Genomic DNA, 14758 nt, shown 5'->3' with positions numbered 1-14758 from the left:
ATACGTTCTAAAACATAATTATTTATTTTATATAATTGTATATAACATTAATAACAATAATATAAGTTTTGCATTGTGTGCACAATTTCACAGCAATCACAAGATGTGTTCATGATTTACAGCTTTTTGTTTGAAACTGAGCACTCCTGCGAACTTTGGAAGCCAATCTTAGCCAATCAGGATGGAGTCTGAGAAATCTGAAAGACCCGATTCGTTGAATGGCTCTAGAGAGACTGTGTACCAATTTGCGTGATGTTTGGACCAAATTTGCAGTTGTACTGTCCAAAAACTTGTTTTGCACAAAGCGGTCTCCTGGTGGCGCTATAACAGGCCGTTATGGAGATTTTGGGCCAGAGGTTCATCGTTGGCATCCAGGGAGTGTGTGTGCAAAATTTGGCATCGTCCAGGTTAACGGTGCCGGAGATTAGCTCCCCATGCCTTCGGCATGGTGGAGACAAAACGATTTCCCCTCATTTTACATCTCAATTTACAATATATATGCAAAATAAAGGCTTTGCTGCCATCTGGTGGTGATAACCGCATACGGCACATTGTAGATTAACCGTCCACAAAGCTTGATTTTAAAGCAATAATAAACTTAAACTATAATCTAATGGCGTTTCTACTGAGAGACACTAACTGTTATAATGTTTATAGTTGTATACGTTGCTAAACATCATCAATAATCAGTACTGTAGCTGTTGAAAGGTTTTATACGTTATTAAAAGCAGGAATGTCTGTTGTTTACATCGAGTTATAAATAAAGGTTGTTTAGCGCTGAAGTGACCAGATTCTGGTTGAGGTTTCCGGTGTGTAACATTGAAATCCAGTGACCCATCGAACTCTGTGACTGCTAGCCTCCTAGCTAGCTTTTCAAATGATATAAAAAACTAAAAAGTACTACATTTGATGTAAAAACTGTTATTTATTTCAACACATCCAACTATTAGTAGCCTAATTAATTACACAATGAATGGACTATCCTTTAAAACAACGATAACCCTTAACAATAGCTATAAAGATAAGACAATAACGAATAACTTAAGCTAATGCTCATTGACATAGCGTCCCGTCCCGTGGTGTTTGGAACATGTAGTTCTGAAGGCGCAGAATGTAGTTCTTCTAGCTTCCAGTGGTGTTTGGTACATGTAGTTTTTAGAGGCTCAGAATGTAGTTCTCTTAGCGTCCCGTGGTGTTCGGAACATGTAGTTTTTAGCGGCTCAGAATGTAGTTCTCCTAGCGTCCAGTGGTGTTTGGAACATGTAGTTTTTAGAGGCTCAGAATGTAGTTCTCTTAGCGTCCCGTGGTGTTCGGAACATGTAGTTTTTAGCGGCTCAGAATGTAGTTCTTTTAGCGTCTAGTGGTGTTTGGAACATGTAGTTCTTAGAGGCTCATAATGTAGTTCTTATAGCTTCCAGTGGTGTTTGGTACATGTAGTATTTAGAGGCTCAGAATGTAGTTCTCCTAGCTTCCAGTGGTGTTTGGTACATGTAGTTTTAGAGGCTCAGAATGTAGTTCTCCTAGCGTCCAGTGGTGTTTGGAACATGTAGTTTTTAGAGGCTCAGAATGTAGTTCTCTTAGCGTCCCATGGTGTTCGGAACATGTAGTTTTTAGCGGCTCAGAATGTAGTTCTTTTAGCGTCTAGTGGTGTTTGGAACATGTAGTTCTTAGAGGCTCATAATGTAGTTCTTCTAGCGTCCAGTGGTGTTTGGAACATGTAGTTTTTAAAGGCTCTGTCTGCCAGTTAGCGTCATGCTAGCATGTCCAGCCACATGTTTTACAGATCTAATTGGTCAATCCACATGTTTTACAGATCTATTGGTATTCATATGGGAAATGTAGTCCTGAAATGTAGTTCTTCCATCCACCCACATATGGTGTTTGGGAAATGTAGTCTTTGAATGTAGTTCTATGGTCCATCCACATGTTCATATGGGAAATGTAGTCCTGAAATGTAGTTCTTCCATCCAATGGTGTATGGGAAATGTAGTGTTTGAATGTAGTTCTATGGTCCATCCACATGTTCATATGGGAAATGTAGTCCTGAAATGTAGTTCTTCCATCCACCCACAGGGTGTATGGGAAATGTAGTGTTTGAATGTAGTTCTATGGTCCATCCACATGTCCCATTGGCGGGAGGGACGCCGGATGCGTCCCATAGTTGGGAGGGACGTCGGGTGGTGTCCCATAGTTGGGAGGGACGCCATCCGGCGTCCCATAGTTGGGAGGGACGCTGATGACGTCCCATAGTTGGGAGGGACGCCGATGACGTCCCATAGTTGGGAGGGACGCCGATGACGTCCCATAGTTGGGAGGGACGCCGATGACGTCCCATAGTTGGGAGGGACGTCGGGTGGTGTCCCATAGTTGGGAGGGACGCCGATGACGTCCCATAGTTGGGAGGGACGTCGGGTGGTGTCCCATAGTTGGGAGGGACGCCATCCGGTGTCCCATAGTTGGGAGGGACGCTGATGACGTCCCATAGTTGGGAGGGACGCCGATGACGTCCCATAGTTGGGAGGGACGCCGATGACGTCCCAAAGTTGGGAGGGACGCCATCCGGCGTCCCATAGTTGGGAGGGACGCCGATGACGTCCCATAGTTGGGAGGGACGCCGATGACGTCCCATAGCTGGGAGGGACGCCGGATGGTGTCCCATAGTTGGGAGAGACGCCATCCGGCGTCCCATGGTTGGGAGGGACGCCGATGACGTCCCATAGTTGGGAGGGACGCCGGATGGTGTCCCATAGTTGGGAGGGACGCCGATGACGTCCCATAGTTGGGAGGGACGCCGATGACGTCCCATAGTTGGGAGGGACGCCGGACGGTGTCCCATAGTTGGGAGGGACGCCGGACGGTGTCCCATAGTTGGGAGGGACGCTGATGACGTCCCATAGTTGGGAGGGACGCCATCCGGCGTCCCATAGTTGGGAGGGACGCCGGACGGCGTCCCATAGTTGGGAGGGACGCCGATGACGTCCCATAGTTGGGAGGGACGCCGATGACGTCCCATAGTTGGGAGGGACGCCGATGACGTCCCATAGTTGGGAGGGACGCCGGACGGTGTCCCATAGTTGGGAGGGACGCCGGACGGTGTCCCATAGTTGGGAGGGACGCTGATGACGTCCCATAGTTGGGAGGGACGCCGATGATGTCCCATAGTTGGGAGGGATGCCGATGACGTCCCATAGTTGGTAGGGACGCCATCCGGCGTCCCATAGTTGGGAGGGACGCCGGACGGCGTCCCATAGTTGGGAGGGACGCCGATGACGTCCCATAGTTGGGAGGGACGCCGGATGGTGTCCCATAGTTGGGAGGGACGCTGATGACGTCCCATAGTTGGGAGGGACGCCGATGATGTCCCATAGTTGGGAGGGATGCCGATGACGTCCCATAGTTGGGAGGGACGCCGGACGGCGTCCCATAGTTGGGAGGGACGCCGATGACGTCCCATAGTTGGGAGGGACGCCGGATGGTGTCCCATAGTTGGGAGGGACGCCATCCGGCGTCCCATGGTTGGGAGGGACGCCGATGACGTCCCATAGTTGGGAGGGACGCCGGATGGTGTCCCATAGTTGGGAGGGACGCCGATGACATCCCATAGTTGGGAGGGATGCCGATGACGTCCCATATTTGGGAGGGACGCCGGACGGTGTCCCATAGTTGGGAGGGACGCCGGACGGCGTCCCATAGTTGGGAGGGACGCCGATGACGTCCCATAGTTGGGAGGGACGCCGGATGGTGTCCCATAGTTGGGAGGGACGCCGATGACGTCCCATTGTTGGGAGGGACGCCGGATGGTATCCCATAGTTGGGAGGGACACCGATGACGTCCCATAGTTGGGAGGGACGCCGGATGCGTCCCATAGTTGGGAGGGACGCCGGATGCGTCCCATAGTTGGGAGGGACGCCGATGACGTCCCATAGTTGGGAGGGACGCCGATGACGTCCCATAGTTGGGAGGGACGCCGATGACGTCCCATAGTTGGGAGGGACGCCGGACGGTGTCCCATAGTTGGGAGGGACGCCGGACGGTGTCCCATAGTTGGGAGGGACGCTGATGACGTCCCATAGTTGGGAGGGACGCCATCCGGCGTCCCATAGTTGGGAGGGACGCCGGACGGCGTCCCATAGTTGGGAGGGACGCCGATGACGTCCCATAGTTGGGAGGGACGCCGGACGGCGTCCCATAGTTGGGAGGGACGCCGGACGGCGTCCCATAGTTGGGAGGGACGCCGATGACGTCCCATAGTTGCGAGGGACGCCGGATGCGTCCCATAGTTGGGAGGGACGCCGATGACGTCCCATAGTTGGGAGGGACGCCGATGACGTCCCATAGTTGGGAGGGACGCCGGACGGTGTCCCATAGTTGGGAGGGACGCCGGACGGTGTCCCATAGTTGGGAGGGACGCCGGATGGTGTCCCATAGTTGGGAGGGACGCCGATGACGTCCCATAGTTGCGAGGGACGCCGGATGCGTCCCATAGTTGGGAGGGACGCCGATGACGTCCCATAGTTGGGAGGGACGCCGATGACGTCCCATAGTTGGGAGGGACGCCGATGACGTCCCATAGTTGGGAGGGACGCCGGACGGTGTCCCATAGTTGGGAGGGACGCCGATGACGTCCCATAGTTGGGAGGGACGCCGATGACGTCCCATAGTTGGGAGGGATGCCGATGACGTCCCATAGTTGGGAGGGACGCCATCCGGCGTCCCATAGTTGGGAGGGATGCCGATGACGTCCCATAGTTGGGAGGGACGCCGGACGGTGTCCCATAGTTGGGAGGGACGCCGGATGGTGTCCCATAGTTGGGAGGGACGCCGATGACGTCCCATAGTTGGGAGGGACGCCGGATGGTGTCCCATAGTTGGGAGGGACGCCATCCGGCGTCCCATGGTTGGGAGGGACGCCGATGACGTCCCATAGTTGGGAGGGATGCCGATGACGTCCCATAGTTGGGAGGGACGCCGGACGGTGTCCCATAGTTGGGAGGGACGCCGGACGGCGTCCCATAGTTGGGAGGGACGCCGATGACGTCCCATAGTTGGGAGGGACGCCGGATGGTGTCCCATAGTTGGGAGGGACGCCATCCGGCGTCCCATAGTTGGGAGGGACACCGATGACGTCCCATTGTTGGGAGGGACGCCGGATGGTGTCCCATAGTTGGGAGGGACGCCGATGACGTCCCATAGTTGGGAGGGACGCCATCCGGCATCCCATAGTTGGGAGGGACGCCGGACGGCGTCCCATAGTTGGGAGGGACGCCGATGACGTCCCATAGCTGGGAGGGACGCCATCCGGCGTCCCATAGTTGGGAGGGACGCCATCCGGCGTCCCATAGTTGGGAGGGACGCCGATGACGTCCCATAGTTGGGAGGGACGCCGGATGGTGTCCCATAGTTGGGAGGGACGCCATCCGGCGTCCCATAGTTGGGAGGGACACCGATGACGTCCCATTGTTGGGAGGGACGCCGATGACGTCCCATAGTTGGGAGGGACGCCGATGACGTCCCATAGTTGGGAGGGACGCCGGACGGTGTCCCATAGTTGGGAGGGACGCCGATGACGTCCCATAGTTGGGAGGGACGCCGATGACGTCCCATAGTTGGGAGGGACGCCGATGACGTCCCATAGTTGGGAGGGACGCCGGACGGTGTCCCATAGTTGGGAGGGACGCCGATGACGTCCCATAGTTGGGAGGGACGCCGATGACGTCCCATAGTTGGGAGGGATGCCGATGACGTCCCATAGTTGGGAGGGACGCCATCCGGCGTCCCATAGTTGGGAGGGATGCCGATGACGTCCCATAGTTGGGAGGGACGCCATCCGGCGTCCCATAGTTGGGAGGGACGCCGGACGGCGTCCCATAGTTGGGAGGGACGCCGATGACGTCCCATAGTTGGGAGGGACGCCGGATGGTGTCCCATAGTTGGGAGGGACGCCATCCGGCGTCCCATGGTTGGGAGGGACGCCGATGACGTCCCATAGTTGGGAGGGATGCCGATGACGTCCCATAGTTGGGAGGGACGCCGGACGGTGTCCCATAGTTGGGAGGGACGCCGGACGGCGTCCCATAGTTGGGAGGGACGCCGATGACGTCCCATAGTTGGGAGGGACGCCGGATGGTGTCCCATAGTTGGGAGGGACGCCATCCGGCGTCCCATAGTTGGGAGGGACACCGATGACGTCCCATTGTTGGGAGGGACGCCGGATGGTGTCCCATAGTTGGGAGGGACGCCGATGACGTCCCATAGTTGGGAGGGACGCCATCCGGCATCCCATAGTTGGGAGGGACGCCGGACGGCGTCCCATAGTTGGGAGGGACGCCGATGACGTCCCATAGCTGGGAGGGACGCCATCCGGCGTCCCATAGTTGGGAGGGACGCCATCCGGCGTCCCATAGTTGGGAGGGACGCCGATGACGTCCCATAGTTGGGAGGGACGCCGGATGGTGTCCCATAGTTGGGAGGGACGCCATCCGGCGTCCCATAGTTGGGAGGGACACCGATGACGTCCCATTGTTGGGAGGGACGCCGGATGGTGTCCCATAGTTGGGAGGGACGCCGATGACGTCCCATAGTTGGGAGGGACGCCATCCGGCGTCCCATAGTTGGGAGGGACGCCGATGATGTCCCATAGTTGGGAGGGATGCCGATGACGTCCCATAGTTGGGAGGGACGCCATCCGGCGTCCCATAGTTGGGAGGGACGCCGGACGGCGTCCCATAGTTGGGAGGGACGCCGATGACGTCCCATAGTTGGGAGGGACGCCGGATGGTGTCCCATAGTTGGGAGGGACGCCATCCGGCGTCCCATGGTTGGGAGGGACGCCGATGACGTCCCATAGTTGGGAGGGACGCCGATGACGTCCCATAGTTGGGAGGGACGCCGGATGGTGTCCCATAGTTGGGAGGGACGTCGATGACGTCCCATAGTTGGGAGGGATGCCGATGACGTCCCATAGTTGGGAGGGACGCCGGACGGTGTCCCATAGTTGGGAGGGACGCCGGACGGCGTCCCATAGTTGGGAGGGACGCCGATGACGTCCCATAGTTGGGAGGGACGCCGGATGGTGTCCCATAGTTGGGAGGGACGCCATCCGGCGTCCCATAGTTGGGAGGGACACCGATGACGTCCCATTGTTGGGAGGGACGCCGGATGGTGTCCCATAGTTGGGAGGGACGCCGATGACGTCCCATAGTTGGGAGGGACGCCATCCGGCGTCCCATAGTTGGGAGGGACGCCGGACGGCGTCCCATAGTTGGGAGGGACGCCGATGACGTCCCATAGTTGGGAGGGACGCCGGATGGTGTCCCATAGTTGGGAGGGACGCCGGACGGCGTCCCATAGTTGGGAGGGACGCCGATGACGTCCCATAGCTGGGAGGGACGCCATCCGGCGTCCCATAGTTGGGAGGGACGCCGATGACGTCCCATAGTTGGGAGGGACGCCGGATGGTGTCCCATAGTTGGGAGGGACGCCATCCGGCGTCCCATGGTTGGGAGGGACGCCGATGACGTCCCATAGTTGGGAGGGACGCCATCCGGCGTCCCATAGTTGGGAGGGACGCCGATGACGTCCCATAGTTGGGAGGGACGCCGGATGGTAAAAATACAAAGAGCCATTAAATAACAAAAACTAAATTCAAAACCTTTTAAGCATTCATAACACAGGCTATATTCAAGATTGCAAACATAAACTGGCCTACTTAGAGGGTGAATGTCAGAGACTTGCTTAAACAACTCGGGTTATGTCTTCTGCTTTGTTCCTTTTTGTTCTTGAGCTCTCCCATCTTCTTTTCTTTCTCTTTCTTGAGCTTTGCCATCTTTTCTTTCTCTTTCTTTGGCTCTGCCATTTCCCTTCTTTCTCTCCTTTGAGCTTTTAGCTGCCATCTTCATGATCACAGTCAGGGACATGTTGTTGCTCCGTTCCTTAGGGGCGGACATGGCCTCGACGACCTGCTCAGCGATGCTGGGGCTGGTCTTCTTTGGTCGTGGAGCTGCTGCCTTCATGGCCGGGGCTGGAGAGAAGGATGGAGGCTTTTGTATGAGTGGCTCTTCCACCACTCTGCTCAGCTTGGGCCTCTCACCAACAGCTGATTCTTCAGCTGAGCTGCTGATCATATCATCTTGTAGACCTGCCTGCATTTCCTGTGTTCCCTGCAGAGCCTCATCACCATTGTCACACTCATGAGCACCAACAGAGACCCCAATAATATGAAATATGACATCACAGTCATCGGATATCATCAATATCATCAATATCATATGTGACATCACCATCATGGCACTTTTGACACCGATTGTTTGGAAAATACTTGTGCATGAGATAGTCATGAATTGTTTTCAAAGTGACTACTGGAGGTTCATCATCCAACCAGTAATCCATGTTCAAATTAACAAAGAGTCAGTTAAATGTGCTCGTTGTTACCAATACTGGGTTTCCTCTGTATTGGTGGCCGTGCGCCGCTGAAACACACCCACTTTGTTGGTCGGTGAGGATGATCTCCGACTGGCAAGCGGTTCCGTCCGGCCCTGAAGATCTGCTGCTGTGGCCGTGTGGCGACAGTGCTGCCGATGTCCCCGGTGCACCCCTATAGCTCCGAGTTGCAATCGATCACCACCACCTCACAGCAACTTGTAGAGACGATCGCTCGCAGCTGCTGCCATCTCTGCAGATCCGTCCAGTTCTCACCAAACGCACACACACACACACACACGCCCTGTCTGTGTGTACTGTGTACTGTGTGCCCCACTGGATAAACACTGACCACGGCGCTGACGGTGGTCAGCGCAAAATATGTTCCTTGTTCTGTGTCTTTGCGGCTCGGTCCAGTACCGACCCGATCTCGGCTGGCCTGCTGAAGTGATGACGTCCCCGGTGGCACCCCTGTAGCTCCGGGTGGCAATCAATCGCTTGCTTCAGGTAACAGCAGCAGTCAGCAGAACTTGTTTGTAGAGCAGTGGACGATCAGTCCGCTCCACGCCAACACACAGTCACGCACGCCTTGTCCGTGCGTGTCCAATGTCCTCAAAACAACCCAGCTCGTTTGACTTGCTTCCTATAAACAAGTGTAGAACTAAGGCAGTTATATTAATCAGCTTAGCAAGGCTGCTCACTTATGGGAGTTTGCGCCCCCTAGCGTAAACACAGAAGCATTATATAAACTCACAGACAATTTTGGCTGGGACTTTGAGACGTGATGACGTTGAGAACCGCCCACCGGTGCGCTAGTATAAAAGCGCGTCAACGTCCCTTAGTCTCCATTCATTTGTTTCTTCTCATGTGTGTAACACAGCGCAAGCGAAGTCTCCCTAAGGTTTAGCATCTGAGTTATTTCCACAAGGACGAGAAAACTTCTCGGTACCGCGGAAACTGCTTTCCTAGAGGCTTCGAGAAGTAAAGAAAAACGGTAAGTCCTTTTTCCATAAACCAAGGTTAATAATAACTTGGTGGGTAATGTAACTTGTGTGGTGGCTCGAGCCCTGCTAAGTTTCTTTACCCGTGTGACGGTCTTTGACACGGCTAGCAATAGCGTGTTTTTGCTTCCACACAAACTTCGGTGACTTAAGGTCCCGGACGTGTGACGGGCTAGAAACGGTCTCGACCCTTTGCTAGTTTCCACACGTGTGCCGGCATCGGTGGCTGCTACCATAGCCTGCTATAGCCGACACAACACACGCACGTACCGCGGCCTCGAAGCCCGTGACAGCGTGGTGAGCTGCACAAAGTATAGTAATATTTCTGCTTAGCTTTCACGTCTGTGTCGACGGCCTGCTTTAACAGCTAGTGTAGCCGACACAGCGCACGCACGTCCCGCGGCCCCGAAGCCCGTGACGGCGTGGTGAGCTGCGCAATATATAGTAATATTTCTGCTTAGCTCTCACGTCTGTGTCGACGGCCTGCTTTAACAGCTAGTGTAGCCGACACAGCGCACGCACGTCCCGCGGCCCCGAAGCCCGTGACGGCGTGGTATTCTGAACAGCATATAGTAATATTTCTGTTTAGCTCTCACGTTTGTGTTGACGGCCTGCATTTAACAGCTAATAATAGCTCTTTACTCGGCCTCCACATACAACGTCCCGCGGCCTTTCGAGCCCGCGGCAGCGTGGTGATCTGAAACGCGCAGCCTTGTGAAACTGGTTGATTAAACTCGCGGTTACTGTTGTAACCAGCGTTATATGAACCAGCGAGCCCTGCCTGTAACGTGTTCGCGCAGCCTTGTGAAACTGGTTGATTAAACTCGCAGTTACTGTTGTAACCAGAGTTATATGAACCAGCGAGCCTTGCCTGTAACGTGTTCGCCCACGAAGCCTCCACCTACGTGGCTGCTTTTAACTCTGCTCTTCGTTTCCACGTGCTTCCTAGCCTCGTGTGATGGCAGAGACCACGACCCGTCGCCAACGCCGCCACGCCCGGGCGGACGCTCACAGCCAGTGCATGCAAAGGGCGTGCAAGACCTGCAAGGGCCTGCTCGCCCATGACGACTTGCATGACGAGTGTCTCTACTGCCTGGGCTATGGCCATGCTGTGGAAGCGATGGAAAACCCGGAGCGATGCCCGCATTGCTTCACCTTTTCCGACTTTCTGAAGCGTAGCAGGCAGAAGCGCGCCCACAGGGCGTACCGAACCCAACGGGACGCCCACGCACAGGGGAAAGAGGACGAGGCCCAGCGTCAGGAAGCCTCTAGGGAGGCAGCTGACCCTAACCGCTACATGGAGGCGCCGCTCCCCGACGCCCCTGACGTCGTCATCCTTGCAGACGACGACGCGGGCCGGGTACGAGCTCTCCCAGAGCGCGACGCTGAGATGGACTCCGACGAGTCCTCATCTCAGGACTCAGCATCCTCCTACACCTCTGGAGAGGAGGAGGATAACGAGGAGAGCGACGGCGAGAGCGACACCGAAATGGCGGTCCCGCCTCCAGTCGTCAAGGCCGTTCAGTTGGCCGACGTCGCCGCCCCCATCGCGACACCAAGCACTGCTACGGTTGCACCGGCCGACGCCGCTATAGCTCCGATGGCCCCAGTTGCTCCGGCCGAACCAGAGCTCCACTATGATAACACAGACATAGTCGACCTCTTCAAGAAGGCCACAATCCGCTGTGGACTGGTCTGGCCGGCCAGCCTCGAACCTCCGGTGTCTAAGGACACCCTATGCGAGCAGTTCCGCAAGAGGATTCAGGGCAACCCAGTGAAGTCCCAGATCAAGGCTGAGATCCCCATCGATGACGGGTTTCTGAAATCCCTCATGATGTCTTGGAAACAGCCTTACTCAGCCTCCGCCTCTCTGACCGGAGGCATGAAGCTGCTGGACTGCGCGGGTCAACGGGAAGCAGGCCTCGAGGCCATGCCTCCCATGGACAAGTCCTTCGCCGGATGGCTCATGGGCGTTAATCCCAACGTCTTCCACGAGGACCCGGACTTCTCCTTGCCTTCGGACAAGGACGATTCCAAGATGAATAAGGCAGCGTACAAGTGCGCCTCGACTGCGGCCAGAGCGCTGAACGCTGCGACCCTTCTGCAAGGGTCAGCGTCCCATGTCCTGCTCGAGGCGGGTGACACACCTACCCCCGAGCACATGGCTGAGTTGAGGCGCCTGCACCTCGAGCTCCTCCGTCTCACTCAGGCCCAGACTGAGATGGTGGGCGGGACCATGGCGAGGCTTCTGGTCCTCGAGAGGGCCAGGTGGCTGGAGCTGTCCCCCAAGGTGGGACGCAACCCGCTAAAGCAGAAGGTCTCCACCTCAACGCTCTTCGCGTCCATGCTCGAAGAGATGCGCTCCCGCGACGGGCAAACGAAGACCGACACGGAGGTCATCGGCGCCTGCCTCCCGGCGTCCAGAGCACGGCCCAAACAGGCTCCGCCCTATAGGCCGTCCTACGACCGCCCCGAGGAAAGGGACGATCGTTCCAGGTCCAGGACGAGCACCTTCTCGGGGCCCAAGTTCCCTGCAGGTCAGAGGGCTCCGCCAGCAGCGGCCTCGTCCTCCCGTCCACCGCGCACCCGCAGGAAGGGCGACAGGCCTAGACGCCCCTCGGCGTCTCCGGCCGGCGGCCCCCGCAATGCCAGGAAGGGTGGACCACCCGGCGGGGAGCCGAAATAACCAGACCCGCCCCAAGGGGGGACACCGGACACTGTCTCCCCCACCCGTCCCCGAGTTTCTCTAAAGCGCAACATAGCGGCCACGGGCCTCATGCAGGACGCTCTCCACGCAGACAGGAAGAAGACTTGTTTGTTAATAAATGTCTCTCCAAGGTTTTCTGTACCACCACTTTCTTTAATAAAGCAGTGTTCTCTACTGAAAGCCGGTCTCGTGGGTCGACATTTGAAACTCAAGGGGTTGGGCCCACGGCCCGGGCCTCCAAGGGGGCCTGTGGCTGTCGGCCGAAATGCAAGTGTAACCACCTCGGACACGGCACCAGAGCCCAGGGTCCGTACGGCAGAACAGAGGCTCAAGACCCGAGTTCCGACCGTACGTTGCGCCGCTCCGCCACAAAACGGCTCGGAGCTGGCTTCGACCCCTCTGGCGCTGTGTCTACAGGAGTGGAATCGTTGTGGTGCTCATCCTTGGGTGTTGAACACCATTTCGAAAGGTTACAAACTACAGTTTGCCAGAAGACCTCCCACCTGTGGGAGCGTTCTCTGCTCGCAAGCGAGTGGTCAGGCAGCCGAAATTCTCCAAGACGAGGTAACATCTCTGTTGGAGAAAAAGGCTATACGTGTGGTGTCGGCGGAGCAGAGCAACACCGGGTTTTACTCCCGCTACTTTCTCGTGAAAAAGAAGGGGGGGGGCATGCGGCCCATTCTAGACCTACGGGCTCTGAACGGCTATTTGAAGGTGTTTCGCTTCAAAATGCTCACGAGCAAGGCTCTGCTGCGTATGATGCGTCGAGGGGACTGGTATACTACTCTCGATCTCAGAGACGCGTATTTCCACATCCCCATCTACCCGCCACACAGGAAATTCCTACGGTTCGGCTTCAGGGGACAGATATACGAATATCTGGTCCTTCCGTTCGGACTGTCACTGAGTCCGAGGACTTTTGTGAAAGGTACGCAAGCAGCCGTCGCTCCGCTACGTCAACGGGGCGTTCGGATAGCAATGTACGTGGACGATTGGCAAATTTATGCGGACTCAGAGTCGTCTCTGCGACTACACATAAATTACCTGGAGCTGATGGCAGTGATGTTGGCTTTGCAGCACCTCGAACATTTCATCAGCGGTTCCCATGTCCTGGTCAGGACGGACAACACGACGATGATGTGCTATATCAACAAGCAGGGGGGACTAAGGTCCACCAAACTGCATGCGCTAGCACACAGACTGACGTTATGGTGCGACGAGCACCTTCTGTCGGTCAGGGCCTCCCATGTTCCGGGACTCCTGAACACGGGAGCGGATCTGTTGTACAGGGGCCGGCACCTCTACGCGGCTTGGTCGCTGCACAAGACAGTGGCCAAGCAGATATGGGAGAGGTTCGGCGAGCCACGAGTGGATCTGTTTGCGTCGGAAGAAAACAGCAAGTGTCCTCTGTTTTTCTCCATAGCAGGGACGGCGCCGCTGGGCTTGGATGCCTTGGCGCACCGTTGGCCCCGGGGCCTTCTTTACGCCTTTCCCCCGCTGTCTCTCATCCTTCCCACACTGGAGAGGGTGAGGACGCAGTGCCTGTCGGTGATCCTAGTGGCCCCAGGATGGGGCTCTTGGAGGTCAGACATTGTCCCTCTCCTGTACGATCGGCCCTGGCAGCTTCCAGTATGCAGGGACCTGTTGACTCAGGCGGGGGGCGAGATATTCCACCCGCGGCCGGAAGATCTAGACCTCTGGGCCTGGCCCGTGAAAGGCTGAATCTTGGCGCGGAGGGTCTTCCCCAGAGCGTCATCAACACTATTCAGTGTGCGAGGGCGCAGTCGACCAGGGACGCCTATGATTTGAGATGGCGATTGTTTGAGGACTGGTGTTCACCAGCTCAAGTGGTGCCTTTTCAAGCGCCAGTGAGGGTCGTTCTGTCGTTCCTCCAGGACCTCTTGGATAAAGGCAGAGCCTTTAGTACTGTCAAGGTGTATCTGGCTGCTATCTCTGCCTGCCACATCGGTTTTGAGGACAAGACGGTGGGCCAGCTCCCGCTGGTACGCCAGTTCATGAAGGGAGCTAGTCGTCTCCTTCCGGTGACTAAGTCTTTGGTTCCTTCATGGGACCTTGCTTTGGTTCTGGACTCTCTGTCCCGACCACCGTTTGAGCCCTTGGAGGAGTTGAGTATGAAGCTATTGTCGCTGAAGACAGCGTTGTTAATAGCTTTGGTGACCGCTAAGAGGGTCGGTGATATCCATGCGTTGTCCACGAGTGCGGAATGCATGAGGTTTAATGGGGATGCTAGGGTGGTCATGAAGACCAATCCGGCGTTTTTACCTAAGAACCGCCTGGCTACCCCGGTACCGATGGACCTGGTGGCGTTCTGTCCGCCCCCCTTTGCCTCTGAGGAGGAGAGGAGGAGGCATAACCTCTGTCCGGTGAGGGCATTGAGGTTGTATTTGGACAAAACTAAGGCGACAAGGAAGACTACGCAGCTGTTTGTCTCCTGGGATCCCAAGACTGTGGGACTGCCTATCTCGAAGATTAGGCTTTCCCAGTGGATCGTGGAGGCTATAGAGCGGGCTTACTCTGGTAGGAATATGGTGCCTCCCATAGGGTTGAAGGCGCATTCCACGAGGGGTATGGCGTCATCCTGGGCCCTCTGTAGGGGGGTCTCTGTTCAGG

This window comes from Protomyctophum bolini (genome assembly GCF_963924005.1).
Source record: "Protomyctophum bolini genome assembly, chromosome: 20".
Taxonomy (NCBI): domain Eukaryota; kingdom Metazoa; phylum Chordata; class Actinopteri; order Myctophiformes; family Myctophidae; genus Protomyctophum; species Protomyctophum bolini.
This window is presented reverse-complemented; position numbering follows the sequence as displayed.